The sequence below is a fragment of the Tamandua tetradactyla genome, chromosome 6 (genome assembly GCF_023851605.1).
Source record: "Tamandua tetradactyla isolate mTamTet1 chromosome 6, mTamTet1.pri, whole genome shotgun sequence".
Lineage (NCBI taxonomy): Eukaryota > Metazoa > Chordata > Mammalia > Pilosa > Myrmecophagidae > Tamandua > Tamandua tetradactyla.
Window position 1 is genome coordinate 121,431,073 of NC_135332.1, and position 26,715 is coordinate 121,457,787.

At 33.8% G+C, this 26,715-nt stretch overlaps 2 long non-coding RNA genes and 1 pseudogene across 2 annotated transcripts in view; 1 reads left to right on the forward strand and 2 right to left on the reverse strand.

The window, feature by feature from the left end:
• The window catches only part of LOC143686322 (uncharacterized), a 32,285-nt gene extending 6,199 nt beyond the window's left edge, over nt 1–26,086 (reverse strand). The window contains exon 1 of the long non-coding RNA XR_013177030.1: nt 25,823–26,086. This is a non-coding gene — a long non-coding RNA (uncharacterized LOC143686322). The remainder of the gene's footprint in view (nt 1–25,822) is intronic.
• LOC143686323 (uncharacterized) overlaps nt 1–26,447 on the forward strand; it is a 101,202-nt gene extending 74,755 nt beyond the window's left edge. The window contains exon 3 of the long non-coding RNA XR_013177031.1: nt 25,969–26,447. This is a non-coding gene — a long non-coding RNA (uncharacterized LOC143686323). The remainder of the gene's footprint in view (nt 1–25,968) is intronic.
• Nucleotides 25,591–25,648, reverse strand: LOC143689258 (U7 small nuclear RNA; annotated as a pseudogene).
• Nucleotides 26,448–26,715: the final 268 nt, after the last annotated feature.

Consider the following 26,715-nt stretch of genomic DNA (forward strand, 5'->3'; position numbering starts at 1 on the left):
AAGATGGCATAATAAATAAGTGTAATTTTATTGGACAAAGGATTATTGTTTTTGCTCTATAAAGCATGTCATCATAAAAGTTTCCAAAATATCTGGATTCAAATTTCATAAATGTATGTAAATCCAAGGAAATAAATTGCAGGTATTTAGAATAAAAAAAGAAAACAAGCATTCAAAAAGATTAAGCAATCAAAAAAAATGATCTGGTCACAGTGTTTTTAGATTTAAATTTTGCTGATCATTACATGCCCAAGTGTCTTACCTCTTTGAGGAAAGGTTTTTATAAAAGTATAAGTTGTTATTATTGGTATTTTCATGGTTATCAATAACATGATGTTGTTATCATACTCTACCTTGTTTGGTTCTAAACAATATCAGATTTTTCAAGAAGTGGAGTAATGGTGCAGATTTATCAGCAATACGCGAAATGTCTTAATTTGTTTTTTCCTACCCCAATGTTTTGTGGTAAATTGAGCTCCAAGTTTTTTTAAAACCCATCCAGGTTAAGAGATGAGGGAAAACATTATTTCAGTCAAAATAACCACAATCACCTGAAGTTGAATATAGTGCACAAATTAATTTTTGTAGACAGTTTGTATGTGTTACTCACTTTTTGGGAAATAAGAAATTCAAAATGTTTGCATAGTAGATCCTTTCCTTTCCTGAGCCTTCACTTTAAATTTCACAAGCTGCTCCCATTCGATAGGGAGCTTCTTTAGGATGGGAACCATGTACTAGTCTTGTGGTATCCCAAGTGTGATGCTGCCTTTGCTACAACCAACCCTGAGTTTTAGGTGAATGTTGATGACACAGAACTAAACCCACCTGGCAAAATAAGGACCCTTCATACATAAAATGAGCATACAGCTGATCTTTGGAGCTCTTTGCCATCAAAAAGTGAAAAGCGTTCTCTGGAAGTAAGGCAACAGTATGTACAAAGGTCAGTAGTAGAAAGAATAGAAATATGTAAAATATTCTGAAAAAGGCAAGAAAAGTATAAATGTGCGTGTGTATGGGGTATGTCCTTGAAGCAAACACTGGATAAATGGTATATTAAATACATGGCTCGTGAATTGTGATCAAAATGGAACTTTAGTTTTCTTTTCCTAACACTTCTTCAAAATTTCTAATCATCAAGTAGGAATACTCCTCCATGTTTTTGGATGAAAACTTGGTGAGTGTCTGACTTCACTGCTAGGTCTTAACTAAAAATCCTAACATTATGTTAAGGTCCAAACTAGATCCTCAGTTCAGAAATTAGAATGTGCCAAGTACAACATATTAATCACTGCATCTTTTGGTTCCTCTCCAAAGATGTGTTTTCACAAGTCTGTCTCTCAACTACAGGTCTTTTTAATTTTCTTGTTCTGGCCAAATGTCCCAAGAGTTGCAAAATGGGTATCTTAGTTTCATTTGCCTGGGCTGCTATAAGAGATACCAAAAAACCACTTGGCTTAACAAGAGAAATTCATTAGCTACAGCAGGCCATGCCTTGTCTGAAATGAAGTCTGTGGCTTGCTGGCAATCAGTCTCTGCCTCCTACTTTCTCTTCTTATCTGCTGCTGTGGTTTCCACCATGTCCAAATTTCCTTTGCACGTGAGCCCACCCTGATTCAGCTTGGCCTCAAAGGATCTCTTCGAGGATCCCGTTCTTCAGTGAGTTCACACCCATACAACCGGCAGACAGAACTTGGACATGTCTTTATGGAGGTCATGACTCAACCTACCTCAAGCAGTAATTATCACCATTGTAAAGTTGTGATTTCCAAATCTACTGTATTTTGGTTTTCTCTGCAGAATCTTCTATTTTATACTCATGGTAGGAGGTTAAAAAGAAGAGGAAAATGAAGTTGGTAAGTATTTTGAAGCCCAGGTGAAATATTTGGCCAATTTTTAAAGCAGTGAAACTATTTCACCAAATGAAATCTTTCTTATATGTCCAAAAAAGACAACAAAAGGAACTGTACTCATTGAAATAGAGTGGGTGAGCTCAGAAGCTAGAGCTTTTCCCCCCACTACATACGTGTGTTCTCTGCCAACGAGTACCATCCACACAAACCACTAAATTTGATGAGCACATTTTGAAAAAATTCTCAAGAACACAGTATGAGGAGCAAGTCAAGAGTTTAAAATAAAGAAGACTGAAAAAAATCGGATCTGTGTTGAAGAGACAATGAAGGTGATAAGAAGAGTTAGGAAATAAAATAGTAGCAGTATAGGTGGAAGAAGGGAAGGATTTGAGAGAGATTTAAAACACCATTTATTTAGTTGCTAATGGGGCAAGGGAGATGCCACAAAAGACGTAGGCTTCTTTTGTACTCATGTGCTGATGGATGCAATTGTGTCATTAACCAATAGAAGGAAAATATCACTTTTGTAGGCAGAGAAGTTGATTGTTCTGGCAAGATGAGCTTGAAGATTTTCTAGGCTGAAATATTCCATAGACCTTTGGAATTGTGCACTCTCTGATTTGCTTACCGTAATGAAAAATTCACATATATAACTTTGCATTATTTTTACTTCTCCTATAGAAAACTCTATCCTTGGAGACTTCTGACTCCCACAAAGTTATTTTATCTGCAGGTTAGTGCAATCACTGGAAAATATAATAGTTGGTAAAGATCCCTGAAACCAAATATTGCCTTGCTCATGGAGGAATACTCAACGGATCATGATTTCAATTTTACCATAAGAGTAACTTTCTCATAGTCATAAATACCTTTATATCAAACAGGTGATAAACTCCGTTACTGGCATGTTCAATGTTAATATGGATGACCGTTTGGCATGCATGTTACTTGAGGCACTTAAGCATCTTGGTGGTTGACTCCCAACGTATAAAGTTCTCTGCAATTTTTAATTTCTGTGATTCTATAACCCTTCTTGGTCCTACTATTGCTCAGTTGTCAAGTTTCTGTGAGTCCGAACTTGAGGTCTTTTACGCTGTTTCAGTTTGCCCACACCACCATCCTCCACAAAGCAATCAAACAAACCTATAACCACACCAGAGGAAACACATCTGCTAATGTTGTGTTTTATTTCTCAGCAGGTGACACTGTAGTTCACCCAATGGCAAAGCTAGAAACAGAGGACTTAGTTGTGACTCATTTTTCCTTTAATCACGTGACATCGTATTTCCTGGAGATTTCTTTGCATCCATCCCTGCTAAAACTGTCAGTGGTGTTATTGTTCAAAGAAGGTTTTTCTGTCTCAGCATGGCAAATACAACCCTTCATGATCTAACGTTGGCTAGCCAGTCCTGTGTTATCTTTTGCCATTTTTAGTCTTTGCAGTTTATTTTTTACCAACGACGAAAACTCCTGATTCCCCAGTCATAACATAATATGCCACTTCTCTGTGCCTGGAATGCCTTCATTCCATTTCTGTTTGGAAAACTTTGATTCAACTTTCAAACATTCATTGAGGTTTTAAAATCTTTTTCTAAAGACTCTGTTATTCTACTTTATTATCCAACGAATTATTAAGTCATTACAAATATATAGTATATGCTTGCTTCTAAATATTGTCATTTCTAAAACAACACTGTAGAAATATAGAAAAATATGATATATTATAGAAATATATTTTATTTGCATGTATTTGAAACACATTTACTTAGATCCATATTTATTTCAAAGTTATAAATTTTTAGGAATTACATTTGAAAAAGGGAAAAAAGTGAACCTAATTTTAATAATAATGTGACAAAAATATATAATGTGACAATTATTTCAAAATGAAATCAATATAAAAATTCTAAATGAAATATTTAAAGTTTTTCATGCTAAGTCTTTAAAATCGGGTGTGTATTTTATATTTGCACCACGTCTCAATTTGGATTAGCTCAATTTAAGCAATCAGTATTCTCATATGGCCAGTGGTTTCCACACCCATAGAGAAGCTTTAAAGCAGGAGTTGGCAAAACTTGATCCATGGGCCATAACCATCCCCATGCCTGATTTTCTTCATACTGGGAGATAAGAATGACTTTTACCTTTTGAAATGATCAGGTGGGAAACAGAAGAAGGATATTTATTGGCACCTGGAAATATATTAGATTCAAATTTCAGTGTCCATAGAGTTTTATTGGAACACAGCCATACTCATTCACTTACGTATTTCTGTAGCTGCTTTCTTGTTGAAATGGTAGAGTTGATTAATCTCGGTAGACAGTATAGCTCCATAAAGAGTTGAAGGATACGATCTTTAATATCTGGCCCTTTACAGAAAAAGTTTGTCAATCCTTCCTCTAGAATATTAGCATTTCTGGGGCAGTGGTCATATCTTGATTATCTTTATTAGGCCAGCACTCAAGGTGCTTGATTATTTCAGGCTGGATATCTTCAGTTAAACGAGCATTTACTGAACAGCTACAATCTTAAAACATGTTTCTTTGCCTAGAAATCATATCTTAGCATCCTCCCAATTCAGAATTCTGTGTCACCAGAACAAAACCTTGATAAAAGATAGTCAAGGCTACAGAATTCTCAAATCAGATAGATGTGGATCCAAGCTCCTGATTTGCCCTGTACATAAACTTGAGTAATTTACCAACTCCTTTGTAACCCTTTATTTCATTATCTGCCAAATGGAAGCAAAATCTCACAGGGTTATTGTAACAAATGAGAATATGCATGTAATCACTTAATTTAGTGACTGAAACTTGGTAAATAGTGATTATATGTTAGCTATTTTTAATAGACATAACTAACATTTCCTACCCTAATTCATTCTTTCAATAGTTTATAGCAACTGCTTTTGAAGGACATGATTAATATGGTTCATAAAATTTTAAGTAGTTATTTGTTTTAACCAAACTTGGCATAACTATATAGGTTAGTTAAAAATATTTTGAGCACCAAAATATATTAATATAATATTATAACTAGACGAGGTCTTCTCTAAACATAAATATAAACTCTATTTACATGGCAAGGACAGACTCTGCAAAGGAAGAAAGAGATATTTTTGTATAAGGAATATATAAGAAATATTACTTAGAAAGCTTTTAGCAATTTTAAGAACCAGAAACACACATGGTTTAGTAATACAATGTACAGCTTTACTTTATACAAGCAAAACTATTTTTTAAAAACAGCACTTTAAAATTAATGTCATGTTTTGAAATGGTATAAAATATTATTATATTTAATATTATGAAATTATCCAAATCCCATTGTTACATTTATTTTCCTTGTTGAAATGTTAACATTGCTGGAAATAGTTCTTTGGACAGTTATGTTTAATTTAGTTTTTATGACTCCTTTGAGTGAAGAGAGGAAGAGTGTTGTAATTTTCTGTATGTGGAGAATCATTTATGATGGTAAACTGGATAAATGCTTGTACTGCCTCATGGGAGTAGGATAGAAATGAGTAGCTGGTTCTATTCTGTTGAGATACCAAGATCTCCATATTCTTTCAAAATCAGTTTCCTTAGAGGCATCATGAACTGCTTAGATGGAAAATCCTCAGTCTTCTTTATCTCTCATCTTCTGCCTTTGACATCCACTGGGCTTGTACTTGGAAGCAATAGAAAGGGTAAAGCTAGAAATAAAAATATGGCCTAGGATTTGCGATGCTCAAGCGATTCAGACTCATTTTTCCAATAGCTGCATTTCTGCAATGTGCTATATTTATCACTGATATATTGCAGTCCACAGTGTTCTAATTCATTTTACAGAAGTAATCCTGCCCAGATCTAACATAACTCTTTTTAAGTAGGGCTTACACTTTTGTTCCATTTGAAATAATTCATCAAGTTCATAATAGCTGACTTTAGGAATTATGCAGATACAGAAAGTGTCCAAGCCTTCTTTGTAGACAAAATCAGAGTGGTTAAAACCCCCATGGCATGTCCAACTCACATGTGATATAAAATCTACTTTCCATCTGCCAAACCTTTTTCCTCCTTCATTTGAGCAGTTTCTGGGATTCTACCTATTTGTTTCCTGAATAATCAACAATAAGAGAATCAAATCCCTTAGCTTTTTTTTTTAATCAAACAACAAAATACACCTAGTTACTTAATTGCAAGATTCATATTTTAAAATGATGTTTTTAGTGATTGCTCAGTTTTATGGATGGTCTGCACATTAGTATTATGCCTCTTAGAACAGTGTCTGTCTGGGTCTACATATTAATTTTGGTTTAGTTTCATAGGTTATTCATCACCAATGACAAGAATTTAGTTTTTACCATTTTACCAAATAAATAAATAAATAATGCCTTGAAATAATATATAAAGAATTTAGAAAATTATTACCACTTTGGAATAGTTCACATAATAATACTGATTATTACTGATTATTACTGAAATTGATACATTGAGTTGATTTTGCTGTTTCATTGATTTCTTAAGTTTATTTTATGTATCAAAAAAACTATATTTACAAAATATTTGTTACCCTGAAATGGTCACTTCACAACAAAACAAAAGAATTATATCACCCCCAGATTCTTTGGCAATTAATTTAGACATTTTTTTCCTGAGAAAAAAAATTAAATGTATTTAAACAAGAGACCTAACCATTTAATGAGGAGAGAAAGAAATAAAGAGTCCAAAATTTAACTTCAATATAATGTTACTTAGAAACATATGATGAGTGTCATTTTTCACAAATAATTTCAGATTTTAAGACATACTCTGTAGTTCCTTCTAAAACTATCACCATGTAAGCCAAAATTTTATGTGTGATTATTAATCAGTATTATTTCAGTTCAGAACAACATAATTATTTGTTTTTTTCAGAGTCTAGTTAAACATTGAGTAGGATTTGATTTTAGGCAAACTACCATTGCCAATACAGAGAGAGAAAGATGAGTCCAAATTTTAAAGAAACGTGGATGTCCCAAAGCTCAGATAATGAATTTTAGCTTTCTCTGTAGAAAAGCTTTTCCTGTATGTATCTGGCAATATTCCAAGTATTTTTTTTTAAAGTAACTCCATATGTGTACAGAAAATAAGCTAGTGATGTTTTAAATCAACTGGAAAGAGAGGCTGTTCTTTTCAATATTTTTTCCTGAGCATAACTTTGAAGTGCAGCATTTGGGGATTATGAAGTTTTGGGTTACCTCCTGAATGAAAGCATGGAAAATTATTTGAAAGTACTTTTTTTAAAAAAATTGTACTTTAAACTTATGAAATATCACCTGTGGTTAAGAAGAGGTATGCAATTCAAAGCACTTTTTTTTTTCAACCCAAAGAGAAAGAGTTAATTTTACATTACGATGAGATTTTCCAAGTTTCTGTGACTGTAAGGTCATAATCAAAAGTTTGCGGTTCACTTATTTTAAAGGCAGGAGATGATGGGATGAGTATATGCTATTAAATTTAGGAAAATGTGTGTAAATTTATAATTAGTTAGGTATTGTGAGCAAAATGGAACCAAGGCCACAACTCACTGGACTATAATGACTATTTGACTATTTCACAGCAGATACTTTAAGTGATTTCATTTTCAAAAAAACTCAACTTGCATCTATTTCCCTTGTACTCTGTTCTGAATGTTTTTTATGAATTCAAAGGCTTGAGAAATAAAATATGTATGCATTTTTCGCATGGATAATATTTTTAGCTAGGTTGAGGTTGCTGATATTGCTAAAATTTTATCACTTAAAAATAAAAGAAAATATCTTTGGATAAACAATCTTTTTTCAAAAACCAAAAGAACTGCAGTAATACTTGTGGTGATTTATATGGTGAAAGTTCTTTTGCCTAGTATATCACAGATATACCTGAAAGAGTTGAACATTGTGAAATAGCACTTTGCAAAGCTATGAATAGTCAGCTACAGTTAAATATGTTCTTTAGTATGTGAAATATTTTACTCTAATCAAATGAGAAGATGATTGCTTCCTCTCTTTAATAGCAATATATCTTCTGATACTTATCTAAGTAAATTTTAATTGTACTAAGGAAATTATCCATCACAATTTATTTAAAGAAAGGACTTCAGAAACTCATTTCCAAAATATGCTAACATTTGTAATTAGATAAATTATTTTACCTTATACATTTATTGTATTGATTTAAAATTGAAAGCAAAATATGAAATATAGTTGTTTTATTTTGGTATGTTTTATCACAGTGTCAAACCATTACTTTCAATAGTAAGTATGCTTCCCTAAATCAAGAAATGATTTGCCCAAGGGGCTGAAGAGAGTAAAATACATTGTCTACTAGATGTTGATAAGTGCTAAGGAGAATAAATGATTAGGGAAGGGGGTTATGCATTTTGGAGTGTGTTAAATGGGACTATTGACATTTTAGACATAAACGCTAGAACACTTCTCTGAGGTGGCAGTTGAATAAAGACCTGAATATGTGGGATTGGATGTTGTAGAAATCTGTGGAAGAACTTCTCAAAGATACTGTGTGAGTATCTGTGATAAAACAAAGATACTCAATTGGGGGTGTTCCTGTTGTGTAGTTGGAACTGTGAGAGGGTCAGTACAGCTGGAGCTGCACGGACAAGGGTGGGAGAAGTTGTGGGAGGAGAGGCCATTGAGCCAGATAGTTTAGAACTTCTTACTGGAGTCCTTTATAAAAGGATGAAATTCTGAGAAACACACAGAAGCTGAGAGAGGACACAGAAGCTCAGAAATAAAGCCAAAGAAAGAGCAGCCAGAAGCTGAAAGCAATGAAGCCTGGAAGAGAAGGACCAACCGACGCTGCTATGTGCCTTTCCATGTGACAAAGAAATCCAGGGTCACGGGATGGCTTAGTGATGCCCTGATTTGGACACTTTCATGGCGTCAGAACTGTTAACTTGCAAACTAATACATCCCTCTTGTTAAAAGTCACCCATTTCTTGTATATTGCATTTCAGCAACTTTAGCAAACTAACACAGATGCCATGCAAGGACTTTGGTTTTTAATTGATTGTTTGGGGATTCTGAGCATAGGAATGATAAGATTTGAACTTGATTTCAGCAGATCTCCACTGTTATGAGAATAGAATATAATTGGGCAAGGGTGAAGGTAGCAAGACAAATTAGGAGTCTATTGCAACAACCAGGGAAGGGATGATGGTTCATTCAGCAATGTTTTGTGACAGTGGTGATTGCAGTGGTATTAAACAGTGATTGAGTATTAACCATAGAGAATATTGAAAGTAGAGACAACAGGGCTTGATGACCAAATTGTTGTAGAAAATAAGAGGAAAAGAAGAGTCAACAATGACAGGAGACAAAGCTCGTAAGATGGAGATCTCATTGACTGTGATGGAGAAGAGTTTTAGAGGAACACGTTTGGGAAGAAAAAATCTGGAAATATGATTTAGATAAGGTAAGCTTGGGATGGTTATTTGACATTCAAGCTGAAAGTTTTGCTAGGTAATTATTTGTGCATGCTTACATAAGATTTTAGTATGGAAGTCCAGAGACAAAACATAAAATATATTTGAGAGTCATTAGCATATAGATTGTGTTTAAAACCATTAGACTGGCTGAGGTCCCAGTGAGTGAGTGTAGACAGATGGATAAATGTACAGTTTCTTAATACAAAGTTATACATAGTCTTTATCACATCCTGAATTTTTTATGTTTTTATATATATATACAGAAAGCATAATAGACAAACTGGACAAAGCAGTAATGGGGACAATGATGAGATCTTGATGAATATAGAAAATGAAAACTGATAGAACTGCCACAACTACTCTTGAGGACAATTTGTTACTAAGAATTAGATTTGAAAATGTGCATGCCCCAAGACTTAAAATTTCCACTAATGGATATAATATGTTACACAATAATTTTTGTAGTATGTTGTCATATAGACATTTTCTTAATTTACTGGAGCTGCTATGACAAATATCACACAGTGGTTTGGCTTAAACGACATGAATTTATTGGCTCATGGTTTTGAAGGATAAAAGCAAATCAAGAAGTTGGCAAAGTCATACTTTCTCCAGGGTTGGTAGCATTCTGCTGCTAGCTGCCCCAATCAATTATTCATTTCTTAGTTGTGTGTGATCCTTTGTGCTTTTCTGCATATTTCTAATTATTTTTAAGGAGATGATCTGATGGTTTTGTGTGTTACGAAAATTGAATAAAGGATTTTTTGAGAAATAGAGTCATTATACTACCCAGTTTGATTACTATTAGAAGTATTAAATCAATTATAAAATAACTTGACTTTTAGTAAGGGCTTCTAATAATCTCTATTTTTAACTTCTCTCAATTAAGATGGTAGGATTTTCCTTCTGCTAGTCTTTCATAGTCAAGTTTACAAACATGGATTCACTCAGCCCAAAATGAAAGGGGAGGGAACAGGCTGCATTTGAAAAGGAATGTCCCCATCTGCCTCCCAGTTTGTAAATTAAAATTGACATCTCAGAGAGGAAAATTCGAAAACAGAAGATGTTGTGGTTCACTTTTCAGTTGTTGATATTGAACAAGAGAACTTCTGTGATTCCATCTAAAGTTTATAAATTGTAGTTAAAATACTAAAATGGAACATTTTGGCATTTCTGAATATTTTATGATACATGGTATTTATGATGTAGAAATATTTTACTCCCAAAATACTATATTTCCTTTAGTATTCTATTTATTTAGACTTGGAAGATTAAAGCACCTTCAACCGGTACTGAAAGAGATGGCCAATAATGAACAATGCAGTGATATAAAAGTGATTTTGCGAAAAATAAACTATTTCATTTCAGAGAGATAAATATTCATTACATAATTAATTTTTTCATATTGCATATGGCAGAAGTCTCAATATATAATAAAGTCACTGGATGAGTAAATAAATACGCAAAATTCTTAAATTTAGTCATTTGAATGAAATGTTAGTAATGAGAAAATATTCTATATTGCAAAGATAACTCATTACTGATAGGGATTAAACCTGTTCATATTTTTGCAGAGAAGATAGCAAAAGGTAAAGATTGGCTGTCCTAGTTTGCCTTCTCTGTGCTGTTATCACAAAACCACCCAAGCACTGGCTTAAACCACAGGCATTCATGGGCTCACTTTTTTGAAGTTAGAAAGCCTAAATTAAGTTATCAGCAGGGCTTGGCTTTCTCCCTGAAAACTGTAGTGTTCTGGTGTTGACTTTCTGCAAATCTTGGGGTTCCTTGACTTGCATTTCCACCTCACATCAAATTGCTGCGCACTCTGCTCCTTCCAGTTTCCACTTACTTCCTGTTTCTCCCTGTGACCTTGTGTGATTTTTGGCTTCCAGTTCTTCTCTTTGTAAAACCTCCAAAAATTCAGATTAAGACCCACCCTGCTTCAGTTGGCCACACCTTAACTAACGACAATATTCTTAAGGGGTCCTATCCTATTCGGATTAACATTAAGAACATGTCTAAAGTGAGATACATAATTCAATCTACCATATTGCCAAAAACATTTCTAAAAGTTGCAAGTTAATTTTCCACTATGTCTCATTGGATTTGCATTCTAAATACTTTAATATTTACATGAAGGCAAATGACATTTTCTAGCCTTTATTTCAAATTCTTCATAGCTGCCTTTACAAATGCTTGCTATTGATTACAAGAGTATGAAACAGTGAAGATATTTTATTGCAAGTAGCTCTCAAGATAGTTAACAAGATACCGCACTTACTAAGCATGTAAGCTCTGGCATCAGATTGGCTGGATTTGACTTACTTGGTCATATTTTCTTTCTCCTTATCGGGGGCAATGACATAAAAATACTTATTTCATGTTTGATACCTGATAAGCACTCAGATCTCTATTAACAGTGTAATTATTGTTTTTGTTCTTTTCTGGAAAGGAAATAGTTTTGTAAATGATCTCTGTTTTCTCAGTGTCTGTCCTATATTCCCTTCAATCCATTTTCCTCATTGAGTGATCATTCAGAAAATTGCATCTGATTAGATTACTTCACTGGTTAAAGCCCTTAAAACTGTTAAATTATTTTAAATTAATAATTTAGTACATGATTGAATTATTTTTAAAGCAAAAAACCCTTAGCATGTCTGTTAAAGTCCTGCATAAATGCCCCCTGCCTTCTTCAATATGATCATCACCAACAATTTTTCCCACTGTTTTTTTGACCTTCAGCCACATGTTGCCAAACTCTTTCGTTCTTCACAAGCAGCTACTTCCTCTCTAGTTTAGGAATATCACATGTACAATGAACCCTTTACCTATTAATTCCTACTTACCCTTTAGATCCATGTTCTAAACTCAATTTTTCTGAATCCTCCTGAACAATATCTGAAACCTCCCATCCAGGTCAGGTCTGCTCTGCAATATACATTTCTTGAATGTTTACTTTAGTTGTGGAGTGTTCTTTTACTATAGTAACATAATTATTGTTTCACATAAAAAGTATATGATGAGTTCAATCACTCTACCCCATGACTGTATAAAGTCCCCCCAGAAAGGAGAAAGACATGGAGAGATTACAAGAGAACTCAGACCCTTTTGGGCCCTTGAGTGATGGTTTGGGAGAGCAAGCAATAGGAAGAACATATATCTTGGGGAAAGTTAAGATCTTGGGAAATTTAGGAGTTCAAGAATCTTGTGCTAGGTCTCTAGTAAACCCGCAAAAATGGCCAACTCCTAAAGTATCCCACCTCCAGCATTTTGTGGGACCAGAAAAAAAAGAAAAAATCTTAATGGTGTTTCTAGGCATAGAGCCCCTGCCATAACTTCAGAACTCCTTGCAACCCTAGAATGCTGCAGAAGCAATAAAAGTTTCCTTTACCTAAGAGCAGAATAGATGTTCCCCAGTGGGCTATTATACTAAAAAGGCCTTAGGGTAGCAACTAAGAAAAGCAGACATTTACAAAGAACAAAGCTGGAAGATGAAACTATTGAGAACTTTTCAGGCAAAGCCAGATGTATACATTATGTTGACCTTCTGTTATTTCCAACACCACCTTGCTGAGGATGTTCATTTCATGTGTGGGCGGGACACTGAGATATCTCCAAGACATAGGCAAATCCTCAGAGAAAGTCTTCCCACTAGTACATCAGGGATCATAATATATAAAGTCTGATTGAAAGAAGATAACTGTATATATTCTTGTATATAAATGTATATAAAAGTGCATTTATTGTAGTTCTCCAGTTTTTCCTTTTAAAAGATTCTTTTCTTCTAAATAATGTGAAGTTGAAAAACATCACTTTCCCTGACTCTATATTGCAGGAAATAAAATGATACTTACGCATTTAGGGTGGAATATATATATTCCCTTGACTCCAAATAAAGTTCCTTATAATAGGAAATAGTTATTTTACATAGTTGTATATAGCTGAGTAAACTCTAATTTTCTTATTGGTTCAAAAGAGATGTAAGGATTAAGTCAAAATACTCCTTACTTTTAGTTATTCTTTGAAAATATTTGGAAAGGGATTTCATCAATTTGGGTCTATGGATTAATATTTATGGAATAATTCTTTTAAGAGTCAAGGAATTTTCCAAAGATTAAAAGAAAATATCTGACAATAAGAAAATTTGCCTTAGCTACCAATGATAACCTATAGGTGATTTTTTATTCATATTGTCTTGTTTTTTAGTAATAATCTATACTGTTAAAAATATAAAAGAAAATTTTAACTTGAAATAATGACTTCTAATATCTACATAAGTTATTTGACCCAACTATTTCATTTTTGGGAATATATCCAACAGCAATGTATGCTGATATCCATTGTCAAGGTATTCACAGCAGCTTTATTCATAATATCCCTGAATTGGAAGCAAATATTCAACAATGTGAGACAGGATAAATACATTGTGGTATATTCATAAAATGGAATATAACACAGCAATGGTAAAAGCAAATGATAACTTAGTAACAAGAACACATCTTAAAATACAATTTTCATTGAAAAGAGCCAGATAGATACAAAAGAATGCATACCGTATGATTCTATATAAATGAGTTTCGTAAACAGTCCAAACTAATGGTTACATTGGATAAATGGGTACAGAGGGGGAGAGGGACATAAGGAAGAGCTGTGCTGAAAATGTTGTATACTTGATCTGGATGGCAGTTACTGGGTGTCTATGTAAATGAAAAAAAAATAGGGAGCTGAAACAATATTTGCATACTTTATGAAAGCTGTACCTTAATAATACAATGGAAAAAATCAATGCCATTCATTTTCTGTTATTTTTTGTCTATATGCCATGTTAACATGGTCATTGTACCTATATTTAATTTGTGTCATCTTTAATTTGCAATTTATAACTGTCAAGAACCTGTAAGGTATAAATTTTGCTTAGATAACTTTTCAAAATCAAGTCATTTTGTCTGGTATAACTTTTTAAAACACTTTCCACACTCTTTCTTCTTTGCACATATTGCTTTCTTCATCATCTCTAGACTACTGGATGGAAAACACTTGGACTTTCAGAGACTGTCCAAATGTCGCCTCCTCTATGACTTCTTTTTCTTGAACACCAGGCAGATTTATTTAGTTGTCTAGGAACTTTGAAATTCTGATAGTATAGGGTAATGTTCTAGTTTGCTAGCTGCCAGAATGCAATATACCAGAAACAGAATGGCTTTTGAAAAGGGGAATTTAATAAGTTGTTAGTTCACAGTTCTAAGGCTGAGAAAATGTCCTCATTAAAGCAAGTCTATAGAAATATCCCATCAAAGGCATCCAGGGAAAGACACCTCGGTTCAAAAAGGCTGATGAAGTTCAGGGTCTCTCTCTCTCTCTCAAGTGAGAAGGCACTTGGTGAACACAGTCAGGGTTCCTCTCTCATCTGGAAGGGCACATGGTAAACATGGCACTATCTGCTAGTTTTCTCTCCTGGCTTCCTGTTTCATGAAGCTCCCCTGGAGGTGTTTTCCTTCTTCATCTCCAAATGTCACTGGCTGTTGGACTCTGTTTCGTGGTGCTATAGCATTCTCTGCTCTCTTTGAATCTCTCTCTCTCTCCAAAATGTTTTGTCTTTTATAGGACTTCAGAAGCTTATCAATACTCACCCAGATGGGTGGAGAAATGTCGTCACCTAGTTCATCTTAACAACCACTCTTGACTAAATTGCATCATCCAGGGAGATGATCTGATTACAGTTTCAAACACACAATATTGAATAGGGATTATTCTACCTTTATGAAATGGGATTTTGATTAAAACATGGCTTTTCCAGCACAGGTAATATATGTGCATGTGTGTCTCACCTATGTGAGGCAACATCTGTTTTTGGTATCCTCACCTTAAAGATGGATAGCCAAATTGTTTGTTGAATGAATAATTTATTTGTTAAGTGAATAAATAAATGGAATAAACTGGGTATGGAGCTAACCATGGGGTGGTAGTGGGGGTTAGTTCTTTGAATTATGTAAGAAAACACTGATTTCTTTGGTCTTGCTCTATGATCACATGTCAATTTGTGTATTTCTTCTTATTGCATCAAAGTATAATATAAAAATCAAAGTATATGTTCAATGTCCTTTATTGGCTATAAACAACACTAATATAGCACCATGATTCATTTACTCTGATTTTCCCAATGTTGTGGAAAGTGTTTTAAAAAGTTATACCAGACAAAATGACTTGATTTTGAAAAGTTATCTAAGCAAAATTTATACCTTACAGGTTCTTGACAGTTATAAATTGCAAATTAAAGATGGCACAAATTAAATATAGGCACAATGACCATGTTAACATGGCATATAGACAAAAAATAACAGAAAATGAATGGCATTGATTTTTTCCATTGTATTATTAAGGTACAGCTTTCATAAAGTATGCAAATATTGTTTCAGCTCCCTATTTTTTTTTCATTTACGTAGACACCCAGTAACTACCATCCAGATCAAGTATACAATTGCAGTTAGTTCCAATATAGACAGCAGTTGGTATTTCATAAATGCTTGTTATATGATTAAAAGTCAATGGAGTTAGAGTCACTTCAACAATGAATGCAAAAAGTTTTCATATTTATCCATTCATCAATTATGCCATATTATTATTTAACATTTTCTGAACTGACTTCAAATTTTCTGAAGGATTTTACTATTGTAGGATAATTTTTACCAGAAAATTTAAAAATCCATTCTATGAGGACCAAATGTTTCCTAGTAAATAATGAAAAAAGTTTTGATTGAGAATTTATGTTAACATATAAAGCCAATATTATGAAAATAAGTAAAATTAGCCTTGTGTTTAACACAATTTAAGGTCTAAGTGCTAAGTCTTAGAAGAGAACGAAAGAAATATTCATGGGGGGGCAGTGACATGTTTTTTCTGAGTAAATTGTGTTACTGGTGCCGTACAACTTCTTTTACTTCATTTTTGATTTGAGCTAGCTTTGAGCATGATCATAAATAATGTTATTTTTTGAATATTAAAAAGCTTTAGTAAATTTCTCAAGTTCTCCGTTGATCTTTTGAGAGCCACCTATTGTGTCATTGTCCTTTTTCCAATTCTCGCTTATAAGTTAACCAGTATAAATAACCCAGATCTTCATTTGTGAATAATTTCATCTATAATTTGTGTTTCTTCCCAACAGCATTCTCATCAACTACAAGAAATTCTACCATTTCTTAAAGATTTACAACCACTCTTTACAAATAATTTGTGGTGAACCCTCTAAAGTTTCTGGAGACACTGTCCAGGATTTAAATATGATGAATGAAGTGAGTAATTTTAAACAGAGAAAACATTTTAATTGATCAGGCTTATAAGAATCAGTTACTATTTTTTTCATAATGATCAGATTTGTTTCTCTTCTCAAACCTCACAACCCTCAATAATAGTTATATAAGTAATGAATACTTAGATAATAAGTACTCAGATGAAGAACCCATGCAATAAAATGCATAATGTATAAGCATATACAGATATATGAAAATAGATGTGTGCATCTAATATATATCATTTTATAGTATATAAAACATATGGATTGCTTGCTAATTCCAAGCAGTGTCCTATATCTTCTACATGCATTCTCTTAATGTTCTTTGGTATAAACATATGATGTTTTTCATCCCCATTAAGCAGATGAAAAGTAGACAACTTAGATATGAAGAGATTAGGAATTTTGCCTAATAAGTAGAGGTAAGACTGAAATGAGGAAGTTCTGAATTTTCAGTTCCTTTGTTATGATGATATATAGATATTCTTTTATGCTTTTCATAGTTCTAGCTGTTTCAGATCAGTTTCAATTGAGATTGTAGGGAGTTGGATAAAGTGACCTCTAGAAACTTTCTGTGTCTATAATGTATTTATACTGAATATTTTCAGTGGAACTATTATTTTTGATAATTGTAGAGTATTTTTTGATCTTTTATTTCCCTAATTCATATCACGCACCCCCATTTTGTTTTGAAATCAGTTCAGGAGCTGCTTTTTAGGCAAATCAAGGAAATAATTCAAATGATATCCAGTACATTAAGTTCAGTTGTAAAAGTCCCTTCTGGGCATGGACGCTACATGGTATTAGTTAGGAAAACTTTTTAAAGAGTTTTTCTTTCAATCGGGCAAAATGCAGTAACAGCAAAAACTTTTCTTCTTTCAATGTAATAAAAGAAATCTAAGTGGCCCTAGAATGGTTGAACAGAAAAATTATTGTGATATCAATGTCCACATTTTTATAAGATCCTGTCTTTTACAGCCACTCTATGGTCTCTAGTGCCAAACATAATCCCAAGACAGACTCTCTGCAATATATGTCCCGTATATTAAAAACAAACCACATTTACAATCTGAAAAGAAAGTAAATTCGTTTGTTGTTTTTTTATTTAAGAAAGAAAAATTATCCTAGAACACTTGGAAGAGTGTTTTTTTTTAAATAACTATCGTCAAGATTAGGTTATGATACATAAAAAACAGGTACATATTTCATCAAGTTTCGTATCATCACAATTTCACTCAACTTTGCTCTAACCCCAAAGAAAGTGAAACGAGCTTATGATAGATCTAATTTGTAGATATCAGGCAGAAATTTAGAGAAATCAGAGTAATTCAATGTTGCAGGAAAGCACATTGGTGGTGTCTGCTCCTTCGTTGTTTGGCCTCCTCTTCGTTGCACCAGGAAGTGGTATAAAACCATATGAAAAAACCTCATTGCTTGTGAAACTAATAGTTTGATGTAAGTAGAAATTCAATATAAGTGGGTTTGACAAATGTGGGGAAATTTAACATTAAGCCTGTGGGATTTTTGGCCAGACTTTTAACTTTGATTGATAGCTTTAAGAATTTTATATATCTGGATTCAGTGCAAGGGGGCATCATGGTGTCATAAAAGCTATACTATCAACTAAAGAAGTTGCAAATCCCTTTCTCCTGGGCACTGGATGTGTAATATCTTTTACCTCCTAAAGTTCACGGTTACAATCCACTTGCCTTTTACTAGACTTGACGTGGCTGTTCATCTCACCTGCCTTTTGCTGGGTTCTTAGATGCCTTCTTTTCAACAAGTGAGCACCTGATGATGTGCCCTGAGGATACACTTTTTCACTACTTTTTGTTTGATTACAGTATTGTTTTCTATTGCTATTTAAAATTCAGTTAAATAAGATGTCTTCTAATTTAGTTTCAGAAAGACACTTCCTTCAAACCACGTGTGTTTGAATTCTTGCACATAGCATCTGCTTCTTGATGGACAGGAAGTAAAAACCTAAAATATATTCACAGAAGTAATAGTTGAAATAAGGATTGGTTTTGTTTTTCTGGCAACCTTGGGGGATATTACAAAAAACTTCAAAATTCTCAAGTCAGAAAGTATGAAAACAAGGTTAGCAGCTTAGAGTGTGGCCCTAAACTGCAACTTAAGCAATATTTTTAAAGCAAACATTTCATATCCCACTCAAGCCTCTAGCACTTCAATTGGTGGTACTCTGTACTTTATAAACATATGCACATTAAGAGATATTATTAGGTTTGTGATATACTTTTCTATTACATAAAATCCTTTCTATCATATATATAATATATATTATAACCATATTCTTATACCAAGCAATATAAATTAACAAATGTTCCTAATTAATAAAATGTTAGTAGTCAAACATGTTGAGAGTTGTAGGTTCTGAATATTTTTCTTCAATGTAATATACATTGAAATTAAAAAAGAAGATTAGTCAATCCAGTTCATACTACCAATTAACAAATAGAGTAGAAGTAGGAATCTCTTTAGAGATTCAGATTAATCAATGAGAAGGCAAGTGTAGTGTGCAGATAGAAGGAAGATTTGGGGGTATATATATATATATATGTTAATATATATAATTAATATAACACATATATAAATAAAAATACATTTTCTTTAAGATTTAGATTTAACCAAATATTTAACCAGCAATAATGATTTTGAAATTAATATGCAATTAAATATTTTAAGTGCTGAAACATATATAAAGATTTTCCTGAAGAACATTTATACTACATTACAAAGTTTCTTTGTTCATTTTCTACTGGACTGAAATTAACCCATACAAACTAAAGTCTCTAATTACAATTTTTATTTCAATAAGATATATTTAATAAAGTATAAAATTGCTATAAAAACCCCTGGATTACAACTCAGCAACAAAAAGACAAAAACCCAACTAAACATTGGACAAAAGACATAGACAGAAACTTTTCCGAGGAGAAAATACAAATGACTCAGAAACATATGAAAAGATGCTTAACTTCACTGGCTATCAGGGAAATGCAAATCAAAATTACAATGAGATATTATCTCACATCTACTAGAACGGCCATTATCAAAAAAAAAAAAAAAAAAACAGAAAATGACAAATACTAGAGTGGATGTGGAAAAGAGGCATAATTATTCACTTCATGGAAATGTAAAATGGTGCAACTGCTCTGGAAGACAATTTGGTGGTTCCTCAGGAAGCTAAGTATAGAATTGTCATATGATCCAGCAATCCCATTACTAGGTATATATCTGAGGAAACTGAAGGCAAGGAGATGTTTTCACACCAATGTTTATAGCGGCATTATTCATGATTGCCAAGAGTTGGAAACAGTCCAAATGTCCATCAATGGATAGGTGGTTAAACAAACTGCCGTATATATATACAATGGAATATTAGGCAATTGTAAGACAGAATAAAGTCATGAAGCATGTAATAACATGGCTGAATCTGGAGGACATCATGTTTACTAAAATTACCCAGAAACAAAAGGACAAATGCTGTATGGTCTCACTATTGTTAACTAACATTAATGAGTGAACTTTGAGAGTTGAAGTTGAGGACACTGTTGTCAGGAGATAGAAAGAGGGTTACAATTGGGCATTTGATGTACAGAATGTTCAACAGGACTGATTATAAAGACCCAGAAATGGATAGCACAATATTATCTGATGGTAGCATACTGTAAGTACACTGAACAAAGCTGAGTGTAAGTACAGTTAAGGGAGGAGGGCTGGAGGCATGTATGACACCAGAAAGAAAAATAGAAGATAAAGACTGTGACAGTAAACTAGTGAAGCCTGGAGTGGACAGTGGCAGTGATTAGATTTACAAATATAAGAATGTTTCTGCATGAGGGAGAACAAATGAATGTCAATATTGCAAGGTATTGAAAATGGGACAGTGCTCTAGGTTGCTAACTGCTAGAATGCAATACATCAGAAACGGAATGACTTTTAAAAAGGGGAACTTAATAAGTTGCTCGTTTACAGTTCTAAAGCCAAGAAAATGTTCCAATTAAAGCAAGTCTTTAGAAATGTCCAATCTAAGGCCTCCAGGGAAAGATACCTTGGTTCAAAAAAGCCGCCGAAGTTCAGGGTCTCTCTTTCTCAAGTGAGAAGGCACGTGGTGAACACATTCACGGTTTCTCTCTTGACTGGAAGGGCACATGGCGAACATGGTATCATCTGATAGCTTCCTGTTTCATGAAGCTCCCTGGAAGATGTTTTCTTTCTTCATCTCCAAAGGTCACTGGCTGCCAGACTCTGCTTCTTGTGGCTGAGTTGTTCTACTCTCTCAGAATCTCCCCCTTTCTCCAAAATGTTTCCTCTTTTATAGGATTCCAGTAGACTAATCAAGACACACCCAAATGGGTGAAGACACATCTCCACCTAATCCAGTTTAACAACCACTCTTGATCAAATCACATCTCCAGGGAGATGATCTAATTACAGTTTCAAACATACAATACTGAATAGGGATTAGAAGAAATGGTTGCCTTTACAAAATGGAATTAGGATTAAAACATGGCTTTTCTAGGGTACATACATCCTTTCAAACCAGCACAGATGGTATATAGAAAAATACAATCAATGCAAGCTAGGGTCTATAATTAACAGTAACATTATAAAATGCTTTCATTTAATGTAACAAATGCTATAAGCCAAAGCTGAATGTCAATAAGCAGGGGAGTAGGGGGGAGGGGTATGGGATACTTTGGGGAAGAAATGGGAATGTTCTCATGTATATTGTGTTGACAAAGGCATGGCTATGTGATTATAATGGGAGTCATTGATTTTTTACTTAACTTGGATTGTATGATGTATGACTAAAACTGTTTAAAAATGAACAGAGAGATACTAGTCTGGAGAAAAGGTGGAGAGACAAGTGTACCTATTGACTGTTGGTAGGCAAGTAGAGTGGTGCAACCCCTCTGGAGGGCAGTGTGGTGGCTCCCTAGGGGGCAGATGTGGGGTTGCCATATGATCCAGCAAGGCCATAGTTAGGTATATACTTGGAGGAACTGAGAGTAGTGAAATGAATGGACATTTGTACACTGGTGTTTATGGTGCCAGTGTTCGCAAATTGTAGTAGAATTGACCTAAGGGTATATCAACTGAAGACTGAAAGGAGAACCTGTGGTGTATGCATGTAATGGACTATTGAGCTACTGCAAGAAGGAATGAAGTAGTGAGGCATGCAACTAGGTGAAGAGGCCTTGAGAACAGTATGTTGAGTGATATAAGCCAAAAATGAGAAGAAAATATTATAGTGCCTCATTAATATCAACTAACTATAATGTGTAAATTCTGAAAATTGAACTCAAGCATAGGTTCTTAGGTGAGGCCTATCGTAAATATTTCTGGATTGTAAGCTCTTACAGCAGTGAGATCTATTCTGGAGTTGTAGGTGTGATTTCTAAAATCTGAGATGCTGAGCTCTTTGTTTATAACCTGGTCATTCCATGGAACTTTGGGTGTCTGTGTGACACCTGAGACTCAGAGCAAAAGTTCTGCAGACAACTATGAAAGTCAGCATTATCTCATATAGCCACTGTTAAAAACACTGAAGAAGTCATCAGACTTCAATTAGAGATATAAATGAAGTTGATCTGGGTAGGACTAAGGTTAATCAGAGTAAAGGGTAAAGGATGATATTGATTGTATTTTAAAACCTCAACTTCTGTGTTAAACCAAAGCAAGAGGTGTTTATTTGGTGCAACACATATTTTCTGTAGTATATTATTTGATTTAACTCCTATGGTCAGCTTATTCAAACACCATAATTACATGGAACTTTGAATAGGGAGTGAAATCTTGGTTTGTACAGGTTGGTATGATGTCCTTATACATCCCAGAGTAAGCTGGGTGTAAGATTATAAATATTAGCAAATGCCCCTTGAGAGAGTGGGGAAGAAAGTGGAAATATTAAACTTCTCAGCATGAGGAAGGCTTGACATTCTCACAAGCATGAGGACTGAAAATTTGATGGAACAGGCCCTCGATCTTGAGACTTGCCCTATGAAATTTACAAAGGAGAAGCTAAGCCTACTTATGACTATACCTAAGAGTCACCCTCAGAGAACTTCTTTTGTTGCTCAGATGTAGCCATTCTCTCTAAACCAACTTTGCAGGTGAACTCACTGTCCTCCCCAATACATGAGACATGACTCCCAGGTATGAGCCTGGCCTTGGCATCCTGGGAATGAGACAGCCTTCTTGACCAAAAGGGGGAAGAGAAATGAAACAAAATAATGTCCCAGTGGCTGAGAGATTTCAAATAGTGTCAAGAGGTTTTCCTGGAGGTTATTCTTATGCAGTATATAGATATCTCTTTTTCGTGTATTAGAATAGCTAGAAGGAAAATACCAAAACTATTGAACTATATAATCCAATAGCCTTGATTTTTGAAGATGACTGAATAATAGATAAAGCTTTTAAGGTGTGAATGTGAGTGTGAAAACCTTGTAACTGACACTCCCATTCCAGTATAACAGATGAGTAAGAGAAAATAAGGCAAAACAAAACCAAACCAGCAACAGCGATATTTGGGGATTATGGGATGTTTTGGGTGTTCTTTTTTACTTTTATTTTTATTCTTATTTTTATTGTTTTTAGAGTAATGAAAATCCTCAAAAATTGACTGTAATGAAGAATGCACGGCTTTATGATGAAACTGTGAACCACTGATTGTACACTTTAGATTATTATATCTCAGTAAAAAATTCATTGAAGAAAAAAGTCTTTGAACTCACATTCAATTTTTTTCAAAATAAATGTTTTGTTAATATTTCAGATATAAATGAATTTTGATTACTAGATTCCACAGGGATCCTTAATAGTAGCATCAGTTATAATAGCAAATCACTTTCTAGAATCAGAGATCACATGAAATTTAGAACAGTGAAAATAATGATTCTTATTTATAAACATGTTATCCTTTGCTTCACTTAGGTAATTGCCTTGCAATCAGCTGAATGGAGGCTAGCCCATAATATGGGTTTATCTATTGCTTTTCCTACCATGTCATTCCACATATTTTCTTTAGAAAGATTTCTTGCTTTGCCAGCTAAAATCTAATAGCACAAAATGGTAGCCTTATCATATATTTTTCTCTTTTTTTGACATTTATTTTTAAATATTTTTGAAACTTATTTTAAACTTACAATAAGCTGCATATCTCCCCATACGCTATTTACCCATCAATCCTTCTATATTTATTAACTTAAATTCAATTGTAAAGAAGAGCTGCCCGTTCCACCCATTTATTCATTTAGGTTATACATATAGATATTTATTTTATTCTGTAGGTTATAATCCGTTATTATCATTATTTATTTTGCTAGTCACATTGTCTCAGATGACTATTGGAAGTCATTCATGTTGGCTTCTAGAGTCTTTCAATGTATTCCCTTCATTTTTTGAGCACTTTCTTACTTTTGGGAACAGAAGGTATATCAGGCTCATTAGTATTTTCCTGGTTCTAGCCCTAGAATCAACAGTTTCTCTACAGAGTATAAAGATATCCCTTTTTTGGTGTATTAGAGTAGCTAGTTCCCTTTATTGGGAAATTGTACATAGAAATCAAGATCTGAGTTCTAGGTATGCTCATTACTAGTAGAGTACAAGCTTCCTGAGGCCCATCTTAGAAGATAGAGGTAAGAAATATATTGATTTATTCTAAATTATCCATACAGAAACATCTGTTTTTAATTATATATTCATCTATCTCTGTAACTACTAAAAACCATGAATTTAGACTGCTACTTCTATTTCCAAACCAATGTTGCAGTGTTTATTTTAGCCTGCCCTTTTTCTTTATTTGTAAATCCATTTTCTGACATTAATAATGTGACTTTAATTATCCGCAATATATTTACATCCTTATTTAATCCTAATATGCATGCAAAGTAGATTCTGAATATTTGCCCATACCCCCATGAATAAAAATACATTCACTAGAGTACAAAGTGCACAGATTATTTTTTTCTTTAGATTTCCCCTGTATAGTCAAAAAACTACTTTCCAAAATTTGATTAGTTCTTTCTTCCTTACCTTTGTAAGTGTGGTTATAATGTCCATTTGTTACACACTTAGCTTCATTTGTTATAATTTGTATTCTGTTTTGGTCTCGAACCCTATATTCTCTTATCTTCCTGAATAACTTTAAGTAGAGTAAATTTTAACCTTAGTTGTCCAGGACTCTCCAGGTTTAGCAGTGTTTCATCTAATACAGTTTTACTTGTCTTTACCAATTCTTTTTCATTAATTAATAGTTATAATAAAATCTTATGTTTTTAGCATGTTTAATGGTCAAATTATTTTTTCAAAATATGGGTCTTATTAAAAATGCAATCGTTTCTGGTATAAAGGTTTTTTCTCTATTGGATTTTAGAGAAAATGCCCCTAACATTCAGTTTATACTTTAGAATGTGGTTTTCAAACTTTAAGAAACATAGTGAGGGCACAATTTCATTACTCGAGTGTATGGCGAAGCCATAGAAACATCTGCATCTACCCAAAATCCAATAGACTTGTGTTGTTTTTTTCATTGTAACCAGATAGTGTTTAGTCACTAGGGAAAATGAAACTGTGAGATGCAATATCAGCAGGACATGATTCAATTAAACTATAATTACTTTTGTTTATATTATGATTTGTAAAGCAATTATAAAGATAGATTTCAAGGCCCTGAGAAATAGAAAATATTCCCATTCTCACTACCCTAACTTCAGTGTTCACATTTTCCCAGCCATGTAAAGAAACTCAGTAAGTCAAAAGACACCTGGGGTTTCTATATGAAAGATTTTCTGTCTCCTTTTACATATTGCCTATACTCTCCAGAAAACTTACCGTATTTTCATTCCATATATAAAGTGTGCTTGAAAGTCAGATATTGATTTACTCCTTTCTAAACCTTAAAGAATAAAATTTTATACAGTTGATATATATGAATAATTTTTTAAGTTTTTCCGATTTATTTATTTATTTGTATATGAGAGTTTCCCAGCTAAAGCTGGAAAACCTTCTAGACAAATTCTAAAAGTCTTCACTATAACACCTATTATTTATTTTTAATCTTGCATTGATAGTTTTCATTGTACATTTACGTATAATAACTTGACTTCATATTATTAAAAGTACCAGGTTTCAAAAGCATTTTAAATACACGCTTTTCTATGAGTCCCTTTTCATGCATTCATGCCACAGACATTTTTTGAGTGCTTACTTGGTGCCGGCTTCTGTGAGACGACCGGCAGTGTGAATTTGGTTGCTTCCGCCACCCAATCGTCACATTGTCTTCTTACGGTAAAAGGTCTATGGTTTCTGCTTTGGGTAATTTACTCTGCTCCCACTCTCACCCATCTATTTTAGGTAAAGCTGGTTTCCAGCTCTCACCCCCAGCTCCAGGAGGACAGCATTCACCTCCACCCTCCTCCCCTCCCGCCTTCGCCAGATCACAGTCATGGTACCGAAAAGGACACACGATATAATGGAGCCAACAGAACGTGCAGAGACTCCCCATTCGTCCTATAGCACCTGGAGCCTAAGCGACTGGAGAATGTAAGCGTCTGTGAGAATGTAGCACGCTGCGGCTACCACAGAGAGTTTGACCTGAATCCAACCCTTGCGGTGGCGGAGCACTACGACAGAGAAAACTCCTTGCGGAGCACGTCATCGGAGGGCTCAATTCATTCATATTGAAGCTAGGATATACCACGCAAGGCAATCACTTTATTTTAAAATGGAAACATGGATTATTTAGCTTAACCATTGCATTTTATACTTTATCTCATTTAAAATTGTAAACACAATGCTAAAATTGCATGAAAGAATTTTTCTAAGAAAATAAAATGACCTATTCTTGCCCTTACAAATATTTTCAGTTAGCAAACTTCCTTCCAAATTATATGGAATTTAGGTATTCTTTTCTGTGATTTTAATGAAGGTGAACATTAGGTTTTCTTCACTTGATATGATCTGTTTCCTCTTCCACACAGATTCCATAATCACCATTTTAATGACTGCATAACATCCCAATGAATTATTTACCACGATATGCATATTACCTTCTTTAGCTGACTATTTCAGATGGTTCTATAACAATTTTTGTATTTCACA